Source organism: Leptopilina boulardi, unplaced genomic scaffold (genome assembly GCF_019393585.1).
Source record: "Leptopilina boulardi isolate dan_hultmark-lab unplaced genomic scaffold, ZJU_Lbou_2.1 LbouV2_214, whole genome shotgun sequence".
NCBI classification, from domain to species: domain Eukaryota; kingdom Metazoa; phylum Arthropoda; class Insecta; order Hymenoptera; family Figitidae; genus Leptopilina; species Leptopilina boulardi.
The window spans coordinates 340,258-353,490 of record NW_026137768.1 but is presented as its reverse complement, the minus strand read 5'-3'; the positions used below and the strand labels follow the sequence as shown (position 1 = coordinate 353,490).

Genomic DNA, 13,233 nt, shown 5'->3' with positions numbered 1-13,233 from the left:
AAAAAATTTAAGAAAATTGTTCCTCCTTTGGTATAAAAACAAAAAAAAATTTTAAATATGTGTTGTATTTCAAATAATATAAGTGATACGAAGAGGAACAATTTTCTTAAATTTTACAAAATTGTTCCTCTTCGTATCACTTATATTATTTGAAATAAAACACATATTTAAAATTTTTTTTGTTTTTATACCAAAGGAGGAACAATTTTCTTAAATTTTTTTTTTAAATTGTTCCTTTTTGTATCACATATATTATTTAACATATACAACACATATTTTTTAAACATTTGTTTTTATACCAAATAAGTTCGCTTCGAGTACAGAACCCTCGATTTCAGTGCGAGTGTAACTCGCACTTGTCCGATTTTATTTGTAAAAAGTTTCGATTAACCCTTTAGAGGTTATGTCAAGTTTTCTACTGTTTTTTAGGGTTTCGTGGCCCATGTCCGAAAGCCTTATAGTTTCACTTTGGCGTCCGTCTGTCCGTAGTACAAACCCCAATAGTTGACATGTCCCAGTCCCTGTTGAAAATTCCGACCTCGTTTACGACGTCGTATTCTAAGTAGTTTGCGACGTAGTAAACGACGTAGTAAACGAAGTAGTAAACGACGTCGTAAATGAAAGCGGAATTTGGGATAGCAAACTACGTCGTTTACTACGTCGTTTACTACGTCGTTTACGATGTCGTTTACTACGTCGTTTACTACGTCGTTTACGATGTTGCAAAAATTATTTTAATATTATTTATTTAGTAATTTAGTAAGTCCAATATCCAATATTAAAAATTTTAATAATAATTTAAAAAATCAATAATTTAAAAAAAAATTTATTTTTATTATTTTTTTATAGTTATTATTATTATTTTATTTTTAATATTTAAATTAAAATAAAAAAATGGTCATCAAAATATTAGTGAAACCATTTCTTCCAAAAAAGAATTTGTCTCAAATCCAATAAAGGAGAGACATCGGGCAGAAAAAAATTTCGACAAAAAAAAAATTTTCGATCACTGCTTATATACCAATCTAAAGGCACCTCAACTGCGAGAAACAGTTATGATGTTCGCCCTCCCTGTGGCGTTGAGCGAACTTAAGTCCAGAGCTGAGCCATCAGCGCAGCGCGGAAACATTTGAAAAATTTGATTTTATTAGATATTTTATTTTATTTTAAATATGACAAATAATTAACTTAATAAATAATTAATGTCATAAATAATTATTAATAACATAATGTCATACTTAATAATTCGTTAATTAATTATTTTTAACGAAAATTTGACAAAAACAAAATTTGTTTGCCAAAAAAAATATTACCATTAAAAAATAATTTTTTTGTTAAAATTTCGTAGTAAAAAAAATTTTTTCAAGACAATTATTTGTGACCTAAAAAAATATCACGATGAGAATATAATTAACAAAAAAAATTACTCGTAGCACAGAAAAAATTTCACCATGAGAAAATAATTTTTTTTAAATTTTATTTGTAAAAAATTTATTGGTAGCTCAAAAAAAATATCACGATGAGAAAATAATTTTTTGTCAAATTTTCTCTGTAAATAAATTAATTAACTAAATAACGTACCGTAAAACGGGGTTATTTCGCTCATTGCGGGTAAATTCGCTCACCCACTTTTATGCTTTATTTCAGCTTTAAAATAAAGTTTAATACATTTATTACCAGGTTAAATTTTCGTAATAAAAAAATTAATTAATTTATTATTAAGCTAACTAGCAAAATTAAACGCGCGCAAGCGCGCCAAATTGAGGATTTAATTATTTGTTATAAAGAAATTAAAGATTAATATTATTAATAATAATTTAATTTATTAGAATATTATAACATATTAAATGATAATAATGAAAATTATATGTTTACAGGCCTCGGATTATACGACTTTTTCCGACTTTTTTCAAAAATACGATTTTTATCAACTTATTTTAATAAAATGCGACTTGTTTTTTACATTTGAAAAGAAAATGTAAATAAAATACATTTTTTTTGGTATAAAATGTAGATCTTCTTCAGATCTTCTTCAATTCAATTATTTAACAAATTTTGAACTAAAATGATTCTTCACTAAATTAATTATTTTTAATAATTTTAATGAAATACATCACAAATTCAATTATATCAAAATTATTTTTCAATTAAAATTTTTATGAAATTTAACAATTGTTTATAATTTAAAAAAAAATATCACAATAAAATTGAATTATTTTTTAAAAATTTCAATTCAAGATAAACTAAAATTCAATTATTACCCGAAATTTTAATTCAAAATCAATTAAAATTCAATAATTATCCAAAATTTTCAATTTAAAATTTAATTATTTACCAAGTTTTCAATTTAAAATGAAATAAAATTCAATTATTTTCTAAAATTTCTATTCAAAATTAATTATCCAAATTTTCAATCAAAAATGAACTTAAATTAAATTATTATAAAAAATTTCAAGTAAAATTCAAGTATTTCCCAAAATTTTTAATTCAAAATGAACTGAAGTACAATTATTTTCCAAATTTAAAATCAAAATTAAATTTCATTATTCTCAAAAATTTTAATTCAAAATTAATTGAATTTTCAATAATTTGAATTTAAAAGCATCTAAAATTTCTAAAATTTTCCATCGAAATTTTTTTTTTTTGAAATTTAATAATTTCAATTATAACTCTAAGGAAATTCAATTATTTTTAACTATTTTAATAATATTCTTTGAAAATTCAACTATGTGAAACCATTTTTCAATTAAAAATGATTTTCAAATTATTGTATTTTGTCCGCATTTTCTAATAAATTTTTAGTGAAATCATCTAAAATTTTAATTACAAAACACTTAAAGTTTCAATTAATTTCAAAAATCTCAATTTTAAATCTTTGAAAATTCAATTAAATTTAAAAAATGTTTTCCAAAAATTGTTTGATAAATTATTTTTAGATCTGTAAAATTTAATAATTGTTTGAAAATTAACTATATCTTTTGAAATTTAATTATTTCTAAAAATTTCAACTTTAACCCTTCGAAAAGGATTATTATTAAAAAAAAATTTTTATTTAAAAATCTGTAAAATATTTTTGTTAAAATGAAAAACAAATCCACTTTTTTTTGGAATATAAATCGACTAAAACGACTGTTTTGTGTCTTTAAGTTGATTCGAGGCCTGTGTTTTTATAATTAATATTTAATAGGTAATCGTTGGCCCCTGGTACCTTAAAAATAAATTTTTTTCAAATTACTATCTTGTACGAAATTTCCTGGCGCATCTTTTTTCTCATTATAAATTTTTTGTATTTGTATACAATTTTTGAATCAATATACAACTTTAAAAAAATTTTCGTTGGTAAACGTTGTGTACTTCAGCTTCGTGAATTGAATTTTCGAATTTGGAATTTTAAAGAAACTTATTCCGAAATTTGGAAACACAATTATACAACTTTGGCAAAAATGAGAAAAAGAATTGTCAAAATTTGACACGTCATAAGATTACTATATTCAAAAAAATACGTGAAATCAGAAAAGGCCAACTTCAAGTTAGGACAGAAAGACAGACCAAACATTTTATTATTATATAATTATTTAATTAATTTTTTTTACAGAGAAATTTTGACAAATAAAATTATTTTCTCATCGTGATATTTTATTTGGGCCACAAATAATTTTTTTATTGAGAAAATTTTAAAATAAGTAAATTTCTCATCGTAATATTTTTTTGTGCTACGTATAATTTTTTTGTTAAATTTTTTTACAGAGAAATTTTTACAACAAAATTATTTTTCATCGTGATTTTTTTTAAAAACACGAATTTTTTTTTTCAAAGAAAATTTGAAAAAAAATTATTATTTTATCATTGTGATATTCTTTTGTGCTACGAATAAATTTTTGGTAAATTTTCGTAGTAAAAAAAATCAACGATTTATTACGGTATTTAGTGAATTAATTGTTTTTAAGAGAAAATTTGACAAAAAAGTTATTTTCTTATCGTGATATAATTTTTTTAGGCCACAAAATATTTTTTTTACAGAGAAAATTTAAAGATAATTAAATTTCTCATCTTGATATTATTTTTGTTCTACAAATATTTTTTTGTTACATTTTCGTAGTAAAAAATTAAGTAACTATAATAATTACCGTAAAACAGGGTTATTTCGCTCAGTGCGGGTAAAGTCGCTCACCCATTTTTTTGCTTTAAATTTGATTAAAAACTAAAATTTAGTATTTCTATTAACAAATTTAACATTTTTACCTGCTAATAAAGGTATTAAACTTTATTTTAAAGCTGAAATAAAGCATAAAAGTGGGTGAGCGAATTTACCCGCAATGAGCGAAATAACCCCGTTTTACGGTACGTTATTTAGTTAATTAATTTATTTACAGAGAAAATTTGACAAAAAATTATTTTCTCATCGTGATATTTTTTTTGAGCTACCAATAAATTTTTTACAAATAAAATTTAAAAAAAATTATTTTCTCATGGTGAAATTTTTTCTGTGCTACGAGTAATTTTTTTTGTTAATTATATTCTCATCGTGATATTTTTTTAGGTCACAAATAATTGTCTTGAAAAAATTTTTTTTACTACGAAATTTTAACAAAAAAATTATTTTTTAATGGTAATATTTTTTTTGGCAAACAAATTTTGTTTTTGTCAAATTTTCGTTAAAAATAATTAATTAACGAATTATTAAGTATGACATTATGTTATTAATAATTATTTATGACATTAATTATTTATTAAGTTAATTATTTGTCATATTTAAAATAAAATAAAATATCTAATAAAATCAAATTTTTCAAATGTTTCCGCGCTGCGCTGATGGCTCAGCTCTGGACTTAAGTTCGCTCAACGCCACAGGGAGGGCGAACATCATAACTGTTTCTCGCAGTTGAGGTGCCTTTAGATTGGTATATAAGCAGTGATCGAAAATTTTTTTTTTGTCGAAATTTTTTTCTGCCCGATGTCTCTCCTTTATTGGATTTGAGACAAATTCTTTTTTGGAAGAAATGGTTTCACTAATATTTTGATGACCATTTTTTTATTTTAATTTAAATATTAAAAATAAAATAATAATAATAACTATAAAAAAATAATAAAAATAAATTTTTTTTTAAATTATTGATTTTTTAAATTATTATTAAAATTTTTAATATTGGATATTGGACTTACTAAATTACTAAATAAATAATATTAAAATAATTTTTGCAACATCGTAAACGACGTAGTAAACGACGTAGTAAACGACATCGTAAACGACGTAGTAAACGACATCGTAAACGACGTAGTAAACGACGTAGTAAACGACGTAGTTTGCTATCCCAAATTCCGCTTTCATTTACGACGTCGTTTACTACTTCGTTTACTACGTCGTTTACTACGTCGCAAACTACTTAGAATACGACGTCGTAAACGAGGTCGGAATTTTCAACAGGGGTAGTTGACCTGTCTCAGTAATTGACATGTCCCAATAGTTGACATGTCCCAATAGTTGACATGTCTCTATAGGGGCATGTCCCAGTAGTTGACATGTCCCTATAGTTGACATGTCTCTAATAGTTCATGTCTTAATAGTGGACATTATCGAATGGACATTTTACCTAATGTTTTTGTTTGTGAATCAAAAAAGATAAATGATAGAAAAAAGACCTCCACTCCGCAGTCACTCTTTCTTTTTTCTTTCATTTACCTTTTTTATCAATTTTGATTTTTGCCAATTTTTAGGGTTTCGTGCCCCATGGCCGAAAGCCTTATAGTTTCACTTTGGCGTCCGTCTGTCCGTAGTACAAACCCCAATAGTTGACATGTTTGTTTTGGGGCACCACAGATCCTAAATTCAAATTTTGGGGCCCCACAGATCCCAAAATAAACTTTTGGGGCACCACAGATCCCAAAATCGAATTTTGGGGCCCCACAGATCCCAAATTAAACTTTTGGGGGCACCAGAGATCCCAAATTCGAATTTTGTGGCACCATAGCTCCCAAATTCGAATTTTTGGGCCCCACAGATCCCAAATTCGAATTTTGGGCAAACATAGCTTCCAAATTCGAATTTTGGGGCACCACAGATCTCAAATTCAAATTTTGGGGCACCATAGCTCCCAAATTGAAATTTTGGGGCCCCACAGATCCCAAATTCGAATTTTGGGCAAACATAGCTTCCAAATTCGAATTTTGGGGCACCACAGATCCCAAATTCAAATTTTGGAGCACCATAGCTCCCAAATTCAAATTTTGGGGCCCCACAGATCCCAAATCTCCATTTACTGAATGGACATTTTCCCGAATGGACATTACATGAATGGACATTACATGTCCCATTAGTTAACATGCCCCTATAATTAACATGTCCCAGTAGTTCACCTGTCTCAGTAATTGACATGTCCCAATAGTTGACATGTCCATATAGTTGACATGTCCCTATAGTTGACATGTCTTAATAGTGGACATTATCGAATGGACATTTTACCTAATGTTTTTGTTTGTGAATCAAAAAATATAAATGATAGAAGAAAGACCTCCACTCCACAGCCACTCTTTCTTTTTTCTTTCATTTACCTTTTTGAATTTTGATTTTGCCAATTTTTGATTTTCTTCGAATTTACTGTCTGGGGGAGAATTAATTTATAGAAATTAATATTTTATAATTTATAATTAATTTATAATAAAAATTTTGCTAAATAAATAAAATTTAATAGTACATAAAATTTATAAAATAAATTTTATTATTTATTTTTAAATTATTTATTTTTGATTTATTTTTTTTTAATTAAAATTTAAAGCGCCACGAAACCCTAGATGTAGGCGCAATTGCGCCTAGTTCTTTTCCTATTTTTTTATATTTTTTCAAAAAAAAACTGGTATGTATACCATAAAATATTTTGTAAGTATGTTCCTCGTAAAAACCTATGTACTCTATTGTCTTCTTACAGATATTTTGTTTTGTCTTTTTTCTGATAAGGATGCAGAATACTGTATCGAACCGCGGCAAATTTTGATGTAATTGAATATAAATATAAGCCAAGAGTCCACAAACTATAAAAGACATCTTCTCTGTATTATAAATGGCTTAAAATAAAGAAGTATTTACTTTATGTACTATATTAATTAAAATTATTATTTTAATTTAATTGGAGAAAAAGGCAGTTTTGAAATTTAATGAAATCTTAACCCTTATTTGCACAATTCCGCGTTCGAAAGTAAATGGCACAACAGGTCTGCTAGACCCGACGTATTCAAACGTGTATTGTACAGACGGTATTGAATATTTTTGCACAAAAATTTAATCTGAGGTAGCTTATGATGGGTTTTTTAAAAATATAATTAGGTTTACAGGGATTAATTTATTTGAAGTTAATTAAAAAAAATTGTGAAATATAAAAACGAAAAATTGCAGAATAAAATGTGACATTTTAGGTTAAAATTAAAAATTTATTATTATTAATGTTTAATGCTAATTTATTATTTTGTATCAAATTAGTTGTATCAAAAAACTTATAAAATTACTAAGAATATGTCAAACTAATATATTAAAATATAAAATATATTTAAAAGCTACACATTCAATTAATTTGAGTTTGAAAAAATGCTCGGGTCTCCTGGACCCATGGTGCCAGTTAAGGGTTAATTGTTAACTGTAATATTTATATTCTATATGATTATATTACGAACTCAAGATTTTTAATATTAATATTTAATTATTCATATATAAATATTTCAATTTAATTAATTAATATTTAATATTTAACATTAATTATTATTATTAATGATTTACTAATTCATTGAATGCAACAATTACATAGATTGACTTCCAAACATCCATTTATCTGTCCCAATAGACTTTTTCACCATATTAAATCAATAAATTGATTTTTTCCCAGAAACTGAGTATTCAGTTTTTCTGATCCACCAGGAAAATATTACTAAAAATACAAGAAATTGTTAAATATATTTGTTTAGATATTACTTTTTTAGTTTATATTATCGTCAATATAATATTTTTTATGATTAAATTATAAAAAACATTTTTAAAGTAATATGTGACGCTCCACGAGAAAAGGGACCTAACGTGCTTTTGACTTAAGGTTCGCTTTTACCGTGCAATGACACAGTGAATGAACCTTAAGTCAAAAGCACGTTAGGTCCCTTTTCTCGTGGAGCGTCACATATGTTTAGATAGTAAAAAATATAATCTTTTTATAAACTTTTTTTGCTTTATGATTACATACAAATTTAAAAAACGTTAATTTTACTCAGTCAGCCATGTGCTTCATTAACTTTTGAAGCATGATTTTAAAATGAAATTTTACATTATATACAAATATTTATCAAAAATATTTTATTTAAAAGTGCATCATATTTTAACCTTCGAATTTAAAATTTTAGCATTTCTAATGAAAAATTAAAAATAAGTTAAAATTAATAAGTTATTCTGCATACAGAAGAATTTGTTAATAGTAAGATATAAAATTAGTTTTGAAAAAATTCAACAAAAACAAAATTATAGGAACTGGTTAATGTTGTCGAAATTGACCCCTTTCATAAAAATCACTTTTCCATATATAATGGCATAATAAGCTTATTATCCTTTATTTCTCGAGCACTTAACAACAAACTAATTTAAATTTAGAAATTCATAGTTTATATTGAAAATTTTTTTTTGAATTCTTTTCATTATCTTTAAAAAAATTTTTTTGTTATTTTTAATTGATAATAATTTTAAATTATTAAATTTTAAAAATTAGTTAATTTCGTGAAATCAATGTGGGATACGAGAGGTTAAAATATGTACATAATATTTATTTTGAGATTTATTTATATTTCTATATGAAAAAATTTAATTTAGATTATACCGATTTTCGATAAGCTGTTTAATTTGTTCTTGTTTTACATAGCATGTGATATTAAACACTTCAATTATGGATATTCACCTGCATTTATATTTACTGACCTTTTTTTCCTCGAGTGTCTATTTGTAAAATCAACTATTTGCTTTATGTTCATCTGCTGTATAAATTGTTAATTAATGTGCAGTAAGTAGTAAATAATTAACGTTTTATTTTCTTGAGCACTAAGCTCTTTGCCTGTCGATATTATTTGTATTGCAATGAAGCCACCGTAAACTATTGCAGTGCCAACCGTCACGCAATCGATCTGCGCAACCCTACTGTAGAAATATCATGAAGGAAAAACTATAAAGTTCAGTCGCTTTATGTATTCCCTATAATTAAAAAAAACTAATTAATTATTCTAACCTGAATATAAACCTAAAATACGATAATTAATTAAAATAAATTTTTTCATATTTTAAATTATCTTTCAGTTTGACAACTGTATTCGCACATAACCTTCTATCATTGAAAAAATAAAAATGTTTAACAAAATATTCTTGTATATTATTACGAGGTCTTGAACTCACACCGATTTTCAATTTTTTTTAAAGAAATTTAAATATAATAATTATTATATTTTTAAAATTAAATTCGATTTAATAAATTAATTATTTTTTGAAAATTATATATTTTATAAATAAAAAAAATTAATTTATTTAATTTGAAGTCTCATATACTTCCCGGTGTGTCTGAAGCAACTTTAATTGACAGTGCTTTGTAGGGGAGAATCACTACGTTAAGGTCACGTTTTGACTGGTAACCGTAACTTCCGTTTTAGGTCGAATTTGGGATTTTCTCACACATAGTTGTAAGATCTTTTAAAATGGAATGTTTTTTCTAAACACTAGAAAACGATAAGACCAAAAGTGTAAAAGTTAAGTCATTTAAAAAGAAACAATTTTGTCGTTACGGTCAGACTTATTATGTAATTCCATTTCCACTTACACATTTTCTAATTTCCACGCACTCCCACTTCCATTTCCTCTTTTTCTCATTTCCAATCCCACTTCCACTTTTGCTACTTTTCATTCCCACTTCTACTTTTTACAATTTTCATTTCCATTTCCACTTACACTTTTTCTAATTTCCACTCCTACTTCCATTTGCACTTCTACTTGAAGAGAAAAAGAGAGAAAGTAAAAAAGTAAGTGGAAATGAAAGTGGTAATGAAAATTAGAAAAAGAGGAAATGTAAGTGGGAGTGGAAATGGAAGTGGGAATGGAAATGGAATTACATAATCGACCCTCAGGACTTTACGGTTGGGCCACTGTATAAAATCAATATTATGTGACGGGAAATGACCCTTAAATGACAAAAATATTCTAAAATTGAGTTAAAAATGGGAACAGAAAATCTGAACTTGAAATAAAATTAGCCCACTAGACCGAATCTGATTATTTCTCACGTTTCACGTAATTGCTAGCTCTGAAAAGTCTAGATAAATTATCAAATTTTATTATTGCTTACTAATGCTCATCTCCTACAAAAATTTTACGACCAAAAACGTAAATATGCGCTTGACATTTTTAAAGAAAAGTGATTTTTATTTTTCAAAGTCTGGACCCTGCTGAAAATCCCTGTACAAGTTTAGCAGCCGAAGTTGTACCAGTTCTGATTAAAAAAATGTACCATTTCGACACCAGAATTTGGAACAAGTTCTTTTATTAGAACTTGTACAAGATAACCTTCTTTATATGCATCACAACTTTAAAATTTAAATTGTATGTTAAATGCAGAAATTTTTTTAAAAATAATAAATTGTTACAAATGTGTTGTACAAATAATAATAAAATATCGTTATTACAAATCATCTTATTCTTCTAAAAATAATATAGGTACTGCAACAGCATTAGGTAAAATATATTTTTACAAAGTTTTAATAGGTATATTTAACTTAATCCGTTGTAGTCAGTTTTTAAAAATATTGAAAAATTTATAAAGGAATAAGTTTTAATATTTGTACAACAGATTTCCGGAAAATATTTTATAAAATTTTGTACAATAATATTTACTTTAATGGAATTTCAATTTTAAAGTTTAATATAATTCCTAAAATTAAAAGTACACTATATTAGGCGAAAATTGATTTTTATACTCATTATCTATAAAACTTCAAAATTTAAAAGAAATTATCTAATTATATTTTTGTAGAAAGTTTATAAAATTTAATATATTTTCAATTTTGTTTTCTATTCTATGCAAATTTTTTAATTTCATATATAGTAGAAATATAAAACATTTAAAAATTATTGTTACTTTTACAAACAAACTTTATAACCCGCCTGGAAATGGAATCTTCGGTAAAATTATGAAAACCATGGGCGAAATCTATTGCCGAGGTAAGGGCGATTGGACCCATGCTTTAACCCTTAACTGACTGCTGCTGGACCCGACGTATTCAAATGTGTATTGTACAGACGGTATTGAATATTTTTGCACAAAAATTTTTAATCTGAGGTAGCTTATAATAATATTATGACTTAAAAATTTAAGGTTATATTATTGATGTATCATTCTTTAAGGAAAAAATTACCACAATAGCAAGACTTGCAAACAAGGTATTTATTTTGCAGAATAAAATGTGACTTCTTAGGTTAAAATTAAAAATTTATAATTATTAATGCTTGAAGCTACACTACCGTCGGAAATTGTACGAACTCTGCTTTTTCAACAACTATAAATCTGTTCAAATCTTCAAAAATATTGAAACTAAAATTTTTTTTTCTTTATTTTATTAAAGCTAATAACTCTAAAATCGTTTTTGGACCGATATAAAAATCCACTTGTCAAATATTTCTCAATAAACTACTTGTATGCAAAGCAAAGTTTCAGAATAATCGATGCCTGACAGTTGCCTAGAATTATTTCTAAGATTATTATAATTATTATACCCTAATAACACAAGATATCTTGCGGATATATTGATAATATCCCGCAGATATCCTAGGGATGTCCTATGGATATCAAAAGGATCTCTTAAGGATATCCAAAAAATCGGCGGTTTGGATATCCTTTGGATATCCCATGGATATCTGAGGATATCCACAGGATATCTTCTGGATATCTCTATAGACTTTCATAAATGTCCTCCAGATATCCCGTAGATATCGTCAGGATATCCCATAGATATCTTCAGGATATCCCACAGATATCATCAGGATATCCCATAGATATCGTCAGGATATCCCACAGATATTTTCAGGATATTCTCAGTATATCTTCTAAATGTCAAGAAGATATTCTCAGGATACTGTTTTTAAAGTCATTATGAGACTACGAGTGAGAATATTCTGTGAATTAAATTTTATATAAATAAAATAAAATGCAACTTGTTTTTCGAGAAAGTTGTTTAATTTGAAAAATTATTAACTAATTTTTGTCTCATTCGTGATTCATTCCTTTATTCATATGCTTAATATTGTCAGAAAATGAATTGTCTTTAAATAAAATATAAATTCTTCCCCCCAAATAACAAATAACTATTAATATTAATTATACATTAAGTGCATGAGTTTATTTAAAAACTTTGAAAAATGTGTTTCAAATCTTCATTTAAAATAAATTAGAAGCTCATAAGATTTTTGTTTGTATTATATTATTATTATATTATATATTATTATATTATATTATTATTCATTATATTAGCTTAACAATTTTAACCTTTAAAAATATATGTTGAGAAATTAAATATCCCGTGAATATCCTAAGAATATCCCACGGACATCCTGCGATATAATATCCTATAGATATTTTGTGGATGTCTTAGGGATATCCTACGGATGTCCTGTTGATGTCCCACAGACCGGCGGTTTGGATATCCCAAGATATCCTGGGGACTATTCCAAGATATCGACCATTGTTATGGATATCCTTTTGTTATGAGGGTATTTAGTACTTTTGTGCAAAAGGGCTTAATTTTTTCCGTTGTCCGTTTATTGTGTAAATAAATTAATAAATAAATAAATATTTTTTGCATTTATTAATATTATAAAAACCATTTTTTCTTAGTTTCTTTTCAGTTCATTCTGAAATATTCTTATATGTTTTCATAATTTCTTTTTCAAGGCTCAGTAAGCCTTCAAATTCCATAAGAATTTGTCATTGACAATTTGTCTTGAATAAGTCATTGTGACGAAAAAATTTACATTTATATTTATCAATATCTTGTACATCATTTGTTGAACTAGATTATGTCAATATTAGATAGATTCATCGTCCTAAATACATATATTAAAAAAAGAGTTAAGAACATTTTTTAATACCCTATTTCACAATATATTACAAATATGTAAAGTTTATTTAGTTAAAAAATAGTTAAATAATTGCACCTATTGAAATTTAATTCAAATGA

General features: G+C 25.7%; 1 protein-coding gene across 6 annotated transcripts in view; it reads right to left on the bottom strand.

Moving 5' to 3' along the window:
• LOC127279132 (uncharacterized) overlaps window positions 1–13,233 on the bottom strand; it is a 326,137-nt gene that overhangs the window by 171,014 nt on the left and 141,890 nt on the right. For 3 of the 6 annotated variants that reach the window (XM_051301293.1, XM_051301299.1, XM_051301298.1), the window contains exon 1: window positions 8,942–9,139. The exons of 2 other annotated variants lie outside the window; for them this stretch is intronic. The gene's annotated coding sequence lies outside the window, so the exon portion shown is untranslated. Of the gene's footprint in view, window positions 1–8,941; window positions 9,140–9,827; window positions 10,048–13,233 lie in introns of those variants that run through there. One more of the 6 variants, XM_051301294.1, reaches the window with a different exon arrangement.